This window comes from Felis catus, chromosome A3 (genome assembly GCF_018350175.1).
Source record: "Felis catus isolate Fca126 chromosome A3, F.catus_Fca126_mat1.0, whole genome shotgun sequence".
NCBI classification, from domain to species: Eukaryota; Metazoa; Chordata; class Mammalia; order Carnivora; family Felidae; genus Felis; species Felis catus.
The window spans coordinates 100,031,673-100,048,256 of record NC_058370.1 but is presented as its reverse complement, the minus strand read 5'-3'; the positions used below and the strand labels follow the sequence as shown (position 1 = coordinate 100,048,256).

General features: G+C 44.1%; 1 long non-coding RNA gene across 1 annotated transcript in view; it reads left to right on the top strand.

The window, feature by feature from the left end:
- Positions 1-1,582: 1,582 nt before the first annotated feature.
- Positions 1,583-16,584, top strand: part of LOC109498238 — a 37,474-nt gene continuing 22,472 nt past the window's right edge. Inside the window, exon 1 of the long non-coding RNA XR_002154944.3 lies at positions 1,583-2,444. This is a non-coding gene — a long non-coding RNA (uncharacterized LOC109498238). The remainder of the gene's footprint in view (positions 2,445-16,584) is intronic.

The following is a 16,584-nucleotide window of genomic DNA, read 5'->3' as shown; positions in this document are numbered from 1 at the left end:
TATAAGTAAAATCCGGGGTGCCTGGGTGCCTTAGTCGGTTGAGTGTCCAACTTCGGCACAGGTCATGATCTCACGGTTTGTGAGTTCGAGCCCTGCGTCAGGCTCTGTGCTGACAGCTCAGAGCCTGGAGCCTGCTTCACATTCTGTGTCTCCCTCTCTCTGCTCCTCCCCCACTCACACTCTGTCTCTCTCTCTCTCTCTCTCTCTCTCTCTCTCTCTCTCAAAAATAAATATTAAAAAAATTATAAGTAAAATCCAAAGACAAACAATAGGAGAAAACATTTGCAACACATATGACAAAGGGTTAGTACCAATTGATAAGAAAATGACAAACAGCCCAATGAAAACTAGGAAAAAGAATGTAATTCACCAACGAGGAAATGCAAATTGTCAATAAACGTGAAAAGATGCTTAACCGCACTGATCAGTAAATTAATTAATTCATTTGTATGGTAAGTTTGGGAACAAGGAGGCACACTCCATGTGAGGGAAGGGCAGAGGAGGAATCTAAATAATTGGATGCTCAGTCTTTAGCTCTTCAATGAGTTTGGCCTCTGGTAAAGCTTTCGTGATTCTGATGATGCTTTCCAGAATTTCTTAATGATGCCATTCATGTGGGTATCTGCTGTCAAAGGCTACAGCTCATTAATCAAGAGACTCCTGTAAGAATTTATTCTCACCATTTCTATTGCTGCTTAGTCCCGCCACTTGGCTATTGTCTGCAGTCATGTCCACTTGAATCATCAGTATCTTTATTGGGACAGATTGAAATTGTTTTTGCTATTATGTAGACTTACCACCAGCCATCCTCAACTTTTATCTGAAAGCCAATGCCATTTCCACAGACAAGCTATCATTTGGGGACTTACCTCTTTAGACCTCACCCCAACACTTCAGGAAGGCACATACTCATCTTTTGAGACTGGTCCTAGTTTAGACTTGCCCTGAATTCAGGGCAAAATCTGCCCCCGGATGAATGCCAACTCTGTCAGACTAGTACACCTACTTGCTTTTGCTTCCAGCTTTGTTTGCTTGGTACCTGGGCCTCCCTGACCTCCCTTTTCCTCTCATTTTCCCCCACTTAAAAAAAAAATTTTTTTTTTTGGCTTAGTGATTGTGGCTTGACTTCCCACTAACTGATACCTGATTTGGCCTCAGGGTCCTTCCACTATAAACTGCCTCCACAGGCAGCCAAAGGAAGATCCTGCCCCATTCCCTGGGCAACTAAGGATGTTGGAGTAGAAGTAGGAAGGAATTCTTGTATCTTTTGTCCCCCAACTCTACTCTGTGGGAGGACACAGCTGCCCCTAGGGCAGAGATTGCTGGTGTGGTGGGGCAACTGGAAGAAGTTGGCCCTGTCCTCAATGGCGTTGCCTTCACAATTCACAGAGACCTTATACACTTGCTGGGGTTTTTGCCATACTTTGATAACTTTTCAGTCCTCAGGCTCCCCTAGGAAGCCTGAATAGTTGATGTTCTTATAATCCCATTTAACTGAAAAAGGCAATCCACAAAGGAGAAATGTAAAGAGAATTTGGCTTAACTGTATTCTGTGATTAAAGGCCTAGCAGAGGAAGAGCATACAAACCAGGCCATGGTGAGGATCTATGAGATTGAGATATTCTCAGACACTGGGAAGCAGGGTTCTGGTCTTTGCCCCCAAACGTGGTCTGAGTGATGTTACCCTTTATAAACCATCTCAGAGGGTTCATGGGATGATCTGCCGGAGTGATCACCCAGTGCGTCCTGCTGGGATCATGCTTTCCTTTGTGAAGGTTCCTACATTGGTGCCTTCCTTCCAGGCTTCCAGCTGGGTTGCAGACATCAACCCAACTGTCATGGATCAGCTTGTATGTAGATTAGATCTAGTAGGATGTGCTTCTGGAGTCCTTTGGCAAATGCATCAGCTGGGATTCACAGTAATGGGTAACCTTTCTCGAATAGATAATTCAAAGGAATAGTGTTGTGGTTTCAGCCCTGGCTGCACTTTAGAATCCGCTGGAGCACTTTAAATCAAGTGATGCCTAAAGCTGTAGATTTATTAAGTCAGAATCTCTGTGCTTGGGACAAGGCACAGGTAGGTTTTCAAAGCAAAAGGTGATTCTAATGGACAACCGGGGTTGAAAACTACTGGGCTAGCCAATTGTTGATTGAATCAATGGTGATAACCTTACATGTTCAAGAGGGCTGCAAGATCCCTATTATATATATGAAGAGAATGTTATTCTTTAGGACCGTGGACACCTTTGTGGGAAGCAGTGGATTCTCAAACTTTAATGTGCATACAAATCACCTGAGGATCGTTTTAAATCACATATTTTAACAGGATTCTGCATTTCTAACAAGCTCCCAGGAGGTGCTGATCCGGACTATGCACCACAGTGAGAAGCAAGAATCTAGACCAGCACTCTGCAAACTGGAATAGGATACATGAAACTTCCAAGGTCTGTCTAGATATTGGTAGTTTTAAATGAATCAATTTCCAGATCCCCCAACTTCCATATCAGCTATTTTCTAAAATGAATCTGCCTGATAATAGACCTGAGATGAAAGAGTGGGTTCCCATTCTCCCAAGTCCCTTTCACAGTGGCCCTTCTCTTAAGTGTATTTAGAAAAGGAAGCCCTCTCACCCAGCTGAATCCCACATTGGGGTGCTAAACAAGGGAACACACTGAAATATTGGTATAGGTATTGAGAAAATGAATGATTCCAATAACTAACAAATCTTTTTCAAGTTAAATCTTCTTTAATCCTTTGTTTTCTACACAACTGGATGACTTAATGACATTATTAGCAAATTGATCATTACACATACTTTTGGATGATAAATCACTATATGGTTTTGTTGTGTGGTGGGGTGTTTTGTGGTTCTTTTTTTTTTTTTTGGCATTTAGAAGGAATTAAGAACACTTAGTAAAATTGCTCTAACAAAACTTTTCATATCTATTTATATGAACAAGTTTCCTTAGTGCTTATACCTGTAAAATGAAAAACAGATTAGAATCAATAATGAATCTTGTCTCTTTCTTGCAATATGTAATAGTCTTCCATGGACTTTAATTAAGGGAAGGGGTGCCTGGGTGGCTCAGTCGGTTAAGCATCCAACTTCAGCTCAAGTCACAAAATCATGGTTCATGAGTTTGAGCCCTGCATCAGGCTCTGTGCTGACAGTCAGTGTGGAGCCTGCTTGGGATTCTCTCTCTCTCCCCTTCCCTCTCGTCACCCCACCCCCGCAATTGTGGGTGGGTGTGCTCATACGCTCTCTCTCTCAAAAATAAATAACTTAAAAAATAAACTAATAAGGAAGAAAAAACCCACCCACTTCGTTACACACACACACACACACACACACACACACACACACACACATGATTATATATTTTTCCTTTTTTGAGTGATAATTATGAAAGATTATAATGCATTTATGATTTAGATGAATCATGTACTTATTATTATCTTGGTAAGTCAAGCCAAAGGAAATTTGGCTGATTCTCAGAGACTTATAATAAACATTTTCTAATATATTTCAATTTATATACACATTTTAGAACAAAGTACATGATAGAGTGATGAATAAAAGACTTTCAAAATAAAATATAAAATATATTTCAGTAGTATAAGATTCTGTTAGGGAATAGATTGGAGTTCACAGAGAAAAAGGAACAATATGAATTTTTGCACTCTTAAAGAGGAATTTGTTAATATATTTTAATTTTTATTTATTATTACTTTTTGTTCATGTGTTTTCTAAAATGAATGATGGTGAGTATTAACTCTATGGTATTTAGATTCCATTGGACATATTTAAGAGTGATGGTTTATTATGTTTTAAATGCCAATATTTAAAATATGTCAGGGGGCGCCTGGGTGGCGCAGTCGGTTAAGCGTCCGACTTCAGCCAGGTCATGATCTCGCGGTCCGGGAGTTCGAGCCCCGCGTCAGGCTCTGGGCTGATGGCTCAGAACCTGGAGCCTGTTTCCGATTCTGTGTCTCCCTCTCTCTCTGCCCCTCCCCCGTTCATGCTCTGTCTCTCTCTGTCCCAAAAATAAATAAACGTTGAAAAAAAATTTTTTTAAATATGTCAGGGGCACCTGGGAAGCTCAGTCGGTTGAGCGTCCAACTTCGGCTCAGGTCATGATCTTACGGTTTGTGGGTTCGAGCCCTGCGTTGGGCTCTGTGCTGACAGCTCAGAGCCTGGAGCCTGTTTCAGATTCTATGTCTCCCTCTCTCTCTGCCCCTCCCCAGTTCACGCTCTGTCTCTGTCTCAAGAATAAATAAACATTAAAAAAATTTTTTTAAATTAAAATATGTTGAAAGTTACAACCTTTTTTTAATGTTTGTTTGTTTGTTTGTTTAGAGAGTGGGGGAGGAGGAGAGCATGAGCGGAGTAGGGGCAGTGAGAGAGGAAGACAGAGAGTCCCAAGTAGGCTCTGCACTGTCAGCACAGAGCCCCACCTGGGGCTAGATCTCTTGAGATCATGACCTGAGCCCAAATCAAGAGTAGGACACTTAACTGACTGAGCCACCCAGGTGCCCCAAAGTTACAACCTTTCAAATATACTTGTGATGAAAAACTTTAGATATCCCTGGTAGTAGGGATGCCTGTGTGGCTCAGTCAGTTAAGTGGTTGATCTTGGCTCAGGTTGTGATCTCACGGTTCATGAGTTCGAGACCTACATCAGGCTCTGTGCTGACAGCTCGGAGCCTGCTTCAGATTTTGTGTCTCCCTCTCTCTCTGCCCTTCCCCTGCTCATGCTCTGTCTCTCTCCATCTCAAAAAATGAATAAACATTGAAATATATACATATATATATATATACACACGCACACTGGTAGCATATAATTTCAACTTTTTTAAATGTTTATTTATTTCTGAGAGAGACAGACAGACAGACAGAATGTGAGCTGGGGAAGGGCAGAGAGAGGGAAACACAGAATCTGAAGCAGGCTCCAGGCTCTGAGCTGTCACCACAGAGCCCGATGCAGGGCGCAAACCCACGAACTGCAAGATCATGGCCCGAGCCGAAGTCGGATGCCTAAGCGACGAAGCCATCTGGGTGCCCCTGGTAGCATATAATTTTAAAACATTATTTTTGGAGTTAAAAAGCCACAACAATTAAAAGAATACCTACATTCACCCGTTTGAGAGGAGAGGGTACTCCAAGATTTGAACCTCGAATTATTTAGAGTTTATTTGGAAGTGATTGTAAAAGAAACAACTCAGGATGGTCCAGGCAGAAACTCTATGTGAGCCAGTAGCATGCAGAAATGTTAGTAAAAGTATGATCATTCTCTGGTCCCGCATAGTGTGCTGATGCTATCAATCAGATATTTTGTAGGGTTTCTCCAACATTCACAGTATTGACATCGTGTGCTGGATAATTCTTTGTTATGGGGAGTTATTCTGTGCATTATAGGATATGTAGCAGTATCCTTGACCTCTACCCATTAGATGACAGTAGTACCTGGCCCCACTCCCCCAAGTTGTGACAATGGAAAATGGGCTCCCCAGTTGAGAAACACTGAGCTATTGGAATCTTTGAAGGGTTATTGTTAATGCTGGAGTTCACAAATCAGGGTCCAAATTACCTGTACTCTGCCTGGAAGTCAGCCTTGCTTTCATTCACTTTGAGGATTGGAATGAAATTTTAAGTCCCTAGAAGCATACTAAATGAAGTCCGTAACCCCACTGACTATAAGGCCTTGTCTATGGACTAGTACAGACTTGAGTCTCTGCCTCTGACAAGGAATAGTCTCACTTTGATGGGCTTATAGACACTGGGTATGGGAGAAGCGTGGGCAAAGAGGGATGGTGAAGCAGGCGCTGCCCTCACTGCCCGGAGGCAAGCTGTAAGTAGTGTGAAGATGGCCTCCCAACTTGGGAACCAAGAACACCAGCTGACCACACATTCTGAGCCCTAGAGTAAAGGTGAAGCACCATATAGACACACAATCATGGCCACACATACTTAGGGAACACAGGGAGTATGTGAGGCCATGATTGTGGGTCTGTGTGGTGCTTCACCTTTATTCTGGGGGCAAAACATACTAGTGAATGCCACTATCTGTTATCCTTTAAGGTGATCTTGGACCTTGGACAGTAAGTGGCCCTTGCTGGACAAGTACCTATTTGGGAGAATTGCTCAAGACCTGCAAATTCACTACCTGTGGTCCAGAGCCACAGGAAAATGCCAGCTTCCTGTGGCTCTGTGGTATCTATCTATTACAGAGGTGCTCCCCTAGTCATTCCTTTGGAATGAGAATTTTACTTGGAGATTGGAGTACATTCATGGTGTCTAAACTCTGGCGAGGCCCTGAGAACCAACTTACACATGGGTAGCCCTTACGGGTATGGCCCGATATGTACAGATGCTGCCCTCTCCTTGGACTCTTGCCCATGCCCACTGCTACCACCTGTGATTTGACCAGACTCTGACCCTCTCCCCTTGGCCTCCTGCCATGTGTCCATCCTGAAGTTCCCTTAGACACACCTGGCAACACATGAAGTGGGGGAGTGGGCGGTGAAGACTCTTGTACCACACTCAATTTTTGCTCTTGCTCTAAGCAACCAAATCACCGAAGATAATTTTTAATAGTAAATGGACCCCATATAGGTTTTCCTCTTGCGAGCTGAATAATGAATACGGATATCCCTTCCTCTTTACAGTTATTTCTTTAAGCTTATTTTAAATATATATATTAAAGTAATAAAGCACATTAAAGAAAATTTAGAGGAATTGGATTGAGAGTCCAGAAATAAACCCATACATCTATGGCTAATTGTTGTTTGACAAAGGTGCCAAGACCATTCAACGGGAGAAGGAAGAATCTTTTCAATGAACGGTGTCAGAACAACTGAATAGGCACATGCCAAAGAATGAAAGTGGGTCCATACCTCACACCATATACAAAAATTAAAATAGATCAAACATCTAAACGTAAGAGCTGAAACTACACAACTCCTAGAAGAACAAACACAGGAGTAACTCCTCATGATCTCGGACTAGACAGTGGTTTCTCGGATATGACACCAAAAGTATAAGCAACCAAAGTAGAAATGAATAAATCAGACTTCCTCAAAATTAGAAACTTTTCGTTCTTAAAGGTAACTATCGGGGCGCCTGGGTGGCGTAGTCGGTTGAGCGTCCGACTTCAGCCAGGTCACGATCTCGCGGTCCGTGAGTTCAAGCCCCGCGTCGGGCTCTGGGCTGATGGCTCAGAGCCTGGAGCCTGCTTCCGATTCTGTGTCTCCCTCTCTCTCTGCCCCTCCCCTGTTCATGCTCTGTCTCTCTCTGTCCGAAAAATAAATAAACGTTGAAAAAAAAAATTAAAAAAAAAAAAGGTAACCATCAACAAAATGAAGAGACAGCCCACAGAATGGGAGAAAATATTCATAAATCATCTATCTGACAATGGCTTAGTATCCAGAATATATAAGTAACTCTTACAACTCAACAAGAAAAAGATAAGAAATATAACTCTAACATGGGCAAAGGAGTTGAATAGACATTTCTCCGTGAAGGCATACAAATGTCCAATAAGGACAGGAAAAGATGTTCATATTATTAGCCATCGGAGAAATGCAAATCGAAACCGCAACGAGATACCACTTCACACCCACTAGCATGGGTGAAATAAAAGAGGTAATAACAAGTGTTGGCAAGGGTGTGAAGAAATTAGAACACTGATATATTGCTGGTGGAAATGGAAAATGGAAAACAGTTTGGTCATTTCTCACAAAGTGAAACAGTTACTATATGAGCCAGCATTCCACTCTTAGGCATATATATATATATATATATATATATATATATATATATGTATGTATTCAAGAGAGTTAAAACATATTCACACAAAAATTTGTACACAAGTGTTCATAGCAGCTTTTTCATGATAGCTGAAAGGGGGAAACAAACTGAATGTCCGTCGACAGATGAACAGAGAAACGACATGTGGCATAGCCATCCCGTAGAAAATTATTTGGCCATAAAAAGGAATGAAGTTCTGATACATACTGCAACATGGATGAACATTGAAAGCATTATGCTAAGTGAAAGAAGCCAGTGGCAAAGGACTACATTTTATATGATTCCATGTATGTGAAATGTCCAGAGTAGACAAATCTACAGAAACAGAAATTAGAATAGTGGTGGCCAGGGACCGAGAGGAAAAGGGAATGGAGAGTGATTGCTAATGAGTATGGGGTTTCTTTTTGGGGTGATGGTTGCACAAGAGGTAGAGAGGGTTCAGCTGGTTGGGCCAAACATCACTGGACAGAAAGTTCCAGGAGTAGGCCCTTACTTGAACTTTCAGGGGCCACTCAATCCTCGGATTGCTTGAGGCTCATATTTGGGCAAAGATAAAATTCATGGAATTTGGGGTGCCCGGGTGGCTCAGTCGGTTAAGCGCCCAACTTCGGCCCAGGTCATGATCTCGCGGTTTGTTGGTTCGAGCCCCACGTCAGGCTCTGTGCTGACAGCTTGCTCAGAGCCTGGAGCCTGCTCCGGATTCTGTCTCCCTTTCTCTCTGCCCCTCCCCTGCTCACACTCTTTCTCTCTCTCTCAAAAATAAATAAACATTAAAAAAAAATTCATGGAATTCTATCAATCTGTTAACTTCCCTGGGAGACTAGACCATGGTTCAAATACCCAAAAGGCAGAGGATATGAGCCATCTACAAGAAACACAAACAGCTAGTGGATATGTGAAAAATATTCAACCTCACTCATAGCTTTAAAAAAATGCATCACGAAACAATGAGATTCCATTTGCGATCTATCAACTCAGCAAACGAATAAAAGTTTGGGAATGGCCAGTGTTCACAAGATCATGGTGAAATAGGCACCCTCATGTACTGTTCCTGGGAGTGTAAACAGATTCAACTCTTCTAGAGGGCAATTTAGCAATGTCTGTCAACATTTTGAATGCTTGTTTTCATTGACTCAGCAATTCTACCCCTAGGAATTTGCCCTAGGGACATACTGGCAAAATTATGCCAAAACCATGTGCAAAACCATGATCCCTGCAACATTGTTTGTAATAATAAAAAACTGTAGAGCACTTACACATCCATCAGCAGGGGACCAGTTAAATACAGCCATGCAATGGAAAAGTATGCAATCATTAAAACGTGAGATACAACATGGAAAGATCTTCTAAATGTGTTGTGTTGTTTTAAACAAAACAATGTGCACAGTAATGTGATCTCATTTGTGTTAAATTTTAAAACACGTACAGGTATATGCAGACTTTTTTTCAGGAAGACCACGTAAGAAGTGTTGGTAACTTGGAGAGTGGCACTGGGGGGTTGGAGGGAGGAAAAAAATAAATTTTGCATTTTATTTGATGCTTTTCTACAATATTGGTATGTTTATACCATGGGAATGGAAGACTTTTCTTAAATATTTTAAAAGCAGACAAGGAATCTGGAGGGATAAGGAAGAGTAAGAAGTAGGATCCCTTAGGTGGGAGACTATGGTTTGTCCAGCCACAGGACCACCTTGTTTTAGTTGTACTAATAAAAGCATTGTGACCAGATCATTGGGGTTTTAGGAAGACCACCCAGGCGGCAGGCTGGAGGATGGAGGGGAGATGTGAGACGAGTCAGGACACCTGGTCAGAGGTTTTTGCAACAGAGCAGGGCTCAAATTTAGGTGGTGATGGTGGGGGTGGAGAATGCCTCATATCAGTAGGAGAGTTATTAAAAAGGACAACTGAAAGCCACGGTGCCTGATTGGATGAGGAGGCCCCGCCATCTGCCTTGGGCAGCTGAGTGGATGGTGATGCTGCTCAAGGAAACACACAGAAGGAAGGAGAGGGCTAGAGACCAGAAGAGGAGGGGGAAGAAAATGAGTTCAGTTTTGAACGCGTTGAGTTGAGGAACACATTGAATTTGATCATGTCGAATAGACACAGAAGTATGGAGCTCAACAAATTCTGAGTTGGAGATGGAACAGATCAGATCAGGTGGTGGTGAAAATGGAGTATAAGGAAGTCGTGTAGACCGAAAAACAAAAATGCCTGGTTCAAGGTGGGACTCTACAGATCACCTATTTTTGAGCTGCGTAGGGGCAGAGGACCCACAGTGAGGCTAAGGAGTGAATGATCGGAGCCGTGAGAGGAACAGGAGGGACTGGGGTCACAGATGACTGTTCCCTGCTCCTGGCTGGACACTGGGAGATTTTTGAAGCTACTCCCTCACCAGTGCCAATTGCCCTTCTTTTGCTACATCTGCCCAGTAAAATCCCAACCCTGGATTTTCCGGTTTTGCTCCTGAAAAAAACCACCTAACCAATGAGCATGGCCCCATTCCAAGTAGGGGTTTATACCTCCACTGGGCTCTCTCTGTGCCACCCATCAATTTATTTTTACTTACCCTTTGTTGGCTCTGGCTCTCATCCCTATTATTCTAAATTATCGCCATGTTCATTTCTCACATCTTACTTCTACTCTCATCTTTGTGACCTCTCTGGTCTTGCTCCGAGGAACAGGCAAGGCCCCCATGTTGAGTGCCTTTAACATCTCAGCCTTCTCTCTATAAATATATTTAAGCTACATTCGCCTTCTTTCCCAAGTATTCAGTCCAAGGATGAGGTTCAGCTTCTGTTTAGCACCAGGGTCCCTCGAAGAGGCCTCACTGACCCTGTTCCATCCCTGAGTCTTGGCTATTGCTCCTTCTTCTGTCTGTCTCACTGTATCACACATTTTATATTTCTCTTCATGGCACCTGCCATGCTGAACTGAAGTTATCTCACTGTCTCCTCCAATTAACTTGATGCTATTTTCCCCTTAACTTCTTTTTTTAAATACAATTTTTTAAAGTTTTATTTATTTATTTATTTATTTAGAGAGGGAGGGAGAGAGTGAGAGAGTGAGAGAGAGAGAGAGAGAGAGAGAGAGAGAGAGAACACGATCAGGGGAGGGGCTGAGAGATAGCGGGAGAGAGAATCCCAAGCAGGCTCCACATGGTCAGTGCGCAACCTGGATGTAGGGCTCGAACATAGGAACCCTGAGATCATGACCTGAGCTGATATCAAGAGTCGGCCACTTAACCAACTGAGCCACCCAGGAACCCTAACTCCTTTTTTTTTTTAAGCTTATTTATTTTGAGAGAGAGAGAGGGCATGTGTGGGCACTCACACGAGTGGGGGAGGGGCAGAGAGAGAGGGCGAGAGAGAGAATCCCAAGCAGGGTCTGCACTGTCAGCTGCAGAGCTCCACGTGGGGCTGGAACCCATGAACCCTGAGATCAAGACCTGAGCTGAAACCCAGAGTTAGATGCTTAACCAACTGAGCCACCTGGACGCCTCTCTCCCTTAGCTTCTTATTGATACACAACATCCATGAGGAAGAATGCACATGTTATAAATGTGTACCTCACAGGCTTTTCACCAACTAAACATAGTCATGCAATCAGCACCCAGGTGAAGAAGCCAAGCATTACAGCATCCCAGAGCCCTCCCTGTGCTCTCTTATACTCTCCATCTCCCTTCCCAAGGCAACCACTATCCAGTCTTTCAAAATCATTGATTAGTTTTGGCTATTTTTGTAAATTAAAAAAAAAAAAAAGGCCAAAAAATCGTATGTACTCTTTTGTGTCTGGCTTTTATTTTATATTTTTTTCGTGTCTGGCTTTTTTTTTTAAATTTTTTTTTTCAACGTTTATTTATTTTTGGGACAGAGAGAGACAGAGCATGAACGGGGTAGGGGCAGAGAGAGAGGGAGACACAGAATCGGAAACAGGCTCCAGGCTCTGAGCCATCAGCCCAGAGCCTGACGTGGGGCTCGAACTCACGGGCCGCGAGATCGTGACCTGGCTGAAGTCGGACGCTTAACCGACTGCGCCACCCAGGAGCCCCTTTCGTGTCTGGCTTTTAATCAACATCATGTTTGGGGTGCCTGGGTGGCTCAGTCGGCTAAGCATCCGACTTTGGCTCAGGTCATGATCTAATGGTTTATGAGTTCATGCCCTGCGTTGGGCTCTGTGCTGACAACTCAGAGCCTGGACCCTGCTTTGGAATCTGTGACTCCCTTCTCCCTGCCCCTCTCCCGCTCACACTGTCTCTCTGTGTCTCTCAATAAAATGAAATTAAATAAATGTTAATCAACATCATGTTTGTGAGTCATCCATATTGTTGTGTGAATCCGTAGTTCATTTCCATGGCCGTATAATATTCCATTGTGTGAACAGACCATAACTCGTTAATCCATTGGGTGTGACGATAAGTCGCCCCATTTGGGGCTTTTGCAAATAGCAGGCACTATGTTTTATTCATCTTCATATTTTCAGCCTTTCACACATTCCTGCATAATGGTTTGTGCCTAAATAGGTGAGAGAATTCAAGGGGTGCTTTTCCACTGTATTCTTGGATGATCAGATGCTACTTGAAATTTTGGATTCAATCCTGGGACCAGGATTAAAATGTTCAAAAAGGGCCATTGATGACTTGAATCGTCTATAGAGAGCAATGATAGTGCTGTTTCTGAAAGCCACGCAGGATCACACGTGCTGGAAAACACTCAAGATGTTTATCACGGAAATGGAAACAGGGGATCAGACATGGACCAGGTTGCTTTAGAAGAGAGCACTGGGCCAATGGCTAAATATTTGTGGGAGGCAGCTTTCTGCTCAATAATACTCATGATACTGGCTCATTTTTAGAGAGCACCTAACCATGCACCAGACCCTGCATGTGCTTAGGGCTTGATGTCCATTAATTCAATACAACAGTGACTTTGTAAAAAACAAATTTTATGTATTTTTTTTAAGTTCACTTATTTGTGAGACAGAGACAGAGAGAGAGAGGCAGAGAGAAAGAGCATGAGCAGGGGAGGAGCAGAGAGAGAGAGACAGAGAGAGGGAGAATCCCAAGCAGGCTCCACACTGTCAGCACAGGGCCCAACGCAGGACTTGATCCCACAAACCATGAGATCATGACGTGAGCCGAAATCCAGAATCGGGTGCTTAACTGAATGAGCCACCCAGGAACCCCAAGAATGACTTTTCTAGTGATTGAGACTTGGACATGGGCTGCCTGGTGAAACTGTGACCACTTCATTGCTGCAGACCCTGGTGATGGGGAGCCCTGGGAGGTTACATTTATAGGCTCATGGTTTGTCTGAAAAGCCTTCCTCTGACTTGGCTCCCTGCCCTGCTCCCCTCCTAACAGAACCTCCTTCTTTCCTGAGAGCAGCCTCCTGCAGCACCTCCCTGGGTCTCATCACAAGCAAAGTATAAAGTGTTTCTGTCAGAAGCTTCCTTTTGCTCCAGACCCATCCCTACCCCAGGAAGCCTGTCCAGCATTGCTGTCTCCTTCCAGTGACTGAAAATGTTCACCAAGCAAGGATGTTGGATGATGACATGGACTGGGTTGGTGGCCACAGCAGGCTTGACTCTTCAGGTAGCCAAGGGTCGTTTGGGGTTATCCTGGAGTTTGTTTGTTTGAGAGAAAAAGTGAAACTTAGCAAGTGCCTGGAAAAAAAAAATAGGAAGAAAAAGAAAAAAAGCTGGAGAAATCCTTCCCTAGATGTATCTAGCCAGCGTAGGCCTCAGAAAGAAGAAAAGCCCAGACAAATAAATCTGGGTTGCTGAATGCAAAAGGCATTTGTTAGAAGAAGCAAAATGCTGTCATCCTCACAGGATACGCCGTGCTGCTGGCGCGGGGACAAGATGCTTTATCTTGCCACTGGCGCCTGAAGCCAAGGCCTGGCGGTAGAACACCAAAAAAACAGTGGCCGCAGTTAGACAAGCAGGCGTTGTCAAGTGCTGGCGGCTGCGTCCCCACCCCTCTCCACCCTACCCCTCTCCACCCTCCCTCTTATTTTCTCTGCCCCATTCGCTGCCCCAGACCTTGCTCTCGCCTCACTCTCGTTTCTTCTGAGTGCTTTCATATTTTTTCTTTGGAAGGGGCCAGAGAGAGTCCAAGATTCAGGAAGCGGGACAACAGATGGACAGATCCCAGAAGGCTCGCTCTCCCCACCCTCCAGCAGCCATAATTAATGTCTTCTATTTCTTCCCTTCTGCTGGACAAAGCAAAACACACACTAACAGTGTTAACACGATAAATATCAGCAGTCCTGACCTTTGTCTCTGCGTCCCGGAGTCGCCCTGACTCCTGAGCTCCAAGTTGCCTGTGCTTAATGTGGATTAGCACTTACGGTAGGCTGCGGGGCCCTGCACTAGGGCTTGATGGGAATCAAAATAGAGATTACCTTATTTGACTTAAAAAAAAATTTTTCCACTTGAAAGATAGAATCCCCCAGAGAAATACACTGGGGCTTACACATACACAACTTTAAATTGGATTTTAAAAATAGTCTGCCAGCTGTTTGCTAGGTCGTGCCTTAGGTTCTTGTCCTTGATTGATGTTGGGTCCATTTGGGAAACGAGGCCAAGAGGGGACAGAGGGACTGCCAAAGCCACAGGATCCTGGATGCCTGGGGACTTTCCCAGGAGCCCTGGCAGTTGTTGCCATGGGCCTTTAGAAACCCTCGGAGCCCTGGCCCCAGGGTCTGCGTCTCGCCCAGAGCTTGAACGACCTCCCCCAGACCTCACCTCATCCCTGCCTTGCTACTTCTAGGCCGAGTCTGGGGAAAAAAAGACAGAGAGAAAAGAAATGAAGGCAGACTGTTCTCAGCTGGATGGCTCTTTCACATTTTTTGTGGTTAAATATTTATTTTAGCTCCTTGTAACACCTTCAAGTGATACATACACGGGCCCTCTGCCCAGAACTCTCATCGCCCTCCTCTGTACCGGCCTGCCTGCTCTTCACATCTCAGCTATCAGCCAGAATGCCACTTTCTTAGGGAAGCCTGAGGGGCAGAGTGCGGTGCTTAAGGACACCAGCGTGCCCAGGTTTGAGTCCTGGCTCAGCACTTCCTCGCTGTGTGACCTTGGGCTAGTCACTTAACCCCCCCCCCCCCCCCCACCGTGTCCTTTAACTTCCTCAGCTGCAAAATGGGGATAATGATAGCACCTACCTCTTCAGGGTTGTGAGGATTCAGTGAATTGACTTATGGTGTACAGAATGCATAAAGTGCTTCGAACCTGGTCCAACATGCAGTAAGCGTCTGTTATTACTCTCTGAAGTACAGCTATCTCCCAAGGCTCCGTGGTTGTCTGCTGCCATGTGCTCCCTTAGCCACCTGTATTTCTGTGCGCCACCTGCCCTGGTTTATCCGTATTGCTTAATTTTGTTTTCTCTACCATGTCGCTCTTGCTCTCCACTGTCTGGTCCTGATTACTGAAGCCAGGCCTAGCGCAGGAGACACTCAAGAAATGTTTTTGACCGCAATCATAAATGAAATATAAAAAAGAAGCAATGTGAAAGGCAAACGCGACCCAGAAGACAGAGTATCTCGAGGCTCTTGGCTCACGCCTCTCCGTCTATATTTGCTCCGTACATATACTTGGCCTTTTCGTTTTGTTTGTGTGATGGTTAAACAGACAGAGTTGATGAGTTCCGGGATGATGAGGATAAGGCTTTGCAATCACATCTTTTGCAGGAGACTTCCGCCCCTATCTAGGTTTTCAAAATCAAATGTTAAATGCATACAAAAGAATAATCATCTGGGCAAAATGTAAAACACAGACATCCAACTACCTACAGCCCAACTTAGATAGAGGTTACAACCCGCCCACCACTGAAGCCCCACTGGGTACCTCTCCTCCACCCTCTCCCCATCCTGGCCCCCTCCCAAATTTCTGTTTATTATTCCCTTACTTTTCTTCATAATTTTACCCTAAAAATATGCTTGTTTTGCATGCATTTGAACTTGATATAAAATAAAGTACATGGTATATATTCTTTGACTTGTTTTTCTCACCACGCAACATGCTGCTTGTGACACTTGTCCATGCTGTGGCATGCAGCTGTAGAACATTCTACCATGGGACTACTCTGCCATTTTCTTCTCTATTCTCCTCTCAACAGATGTTTAGGTTGTTGCTGTTTTTTGCTGTCGTTGGCAGTGCTGCTATGGACATTCTTGCATGTGACTCCTGGGGCCATGGTCAAGAGTTGCTCTGGGGTTATTTCTGGGTCCTAAGGTTTATACATTTCTACATTCATAGATAACACTGAATTGATTTTCCCAAGGGATTCCCAGCTTCCCACCTGGTCCCAAGGCTCATCCCTGCTACGTTCATCTTCGGGTTCTATCAGACCTATTAGAAAGGAGCTTTCAGGCACAGCCAGAGAGAAACCTGTCCATTTACAATGCCATGGCTCCCACTTTTGAGTGCAAGAAGTGACAACATGGCCCAGGAGACTTAAAGCATCTCCCGTTGTGGCCTGCATGGGGTCTGTCCAGCTCATACCCACCACTCGGGGCCCCCTACAGGAGCAAGCTCTGTTGACCCCGAGACAAAAGCCCAGTGAAAACCAAGCAGGTATCTGGAAACAACATTCTGAGTAACCCATTTCTTTTCTTTTCAAAATAATAAAAGTTTTGATCTTTCCTCAACTAAGTGAGAGTGGTATTAAAAAACATTAATTTCCTTGTTGGAAATAACTTGCCTTTGCACTCAATGACACTCCCAGAGTGTCTTGATTGTAGTAGGCTTTCAACAAATACCAACTTTTATTT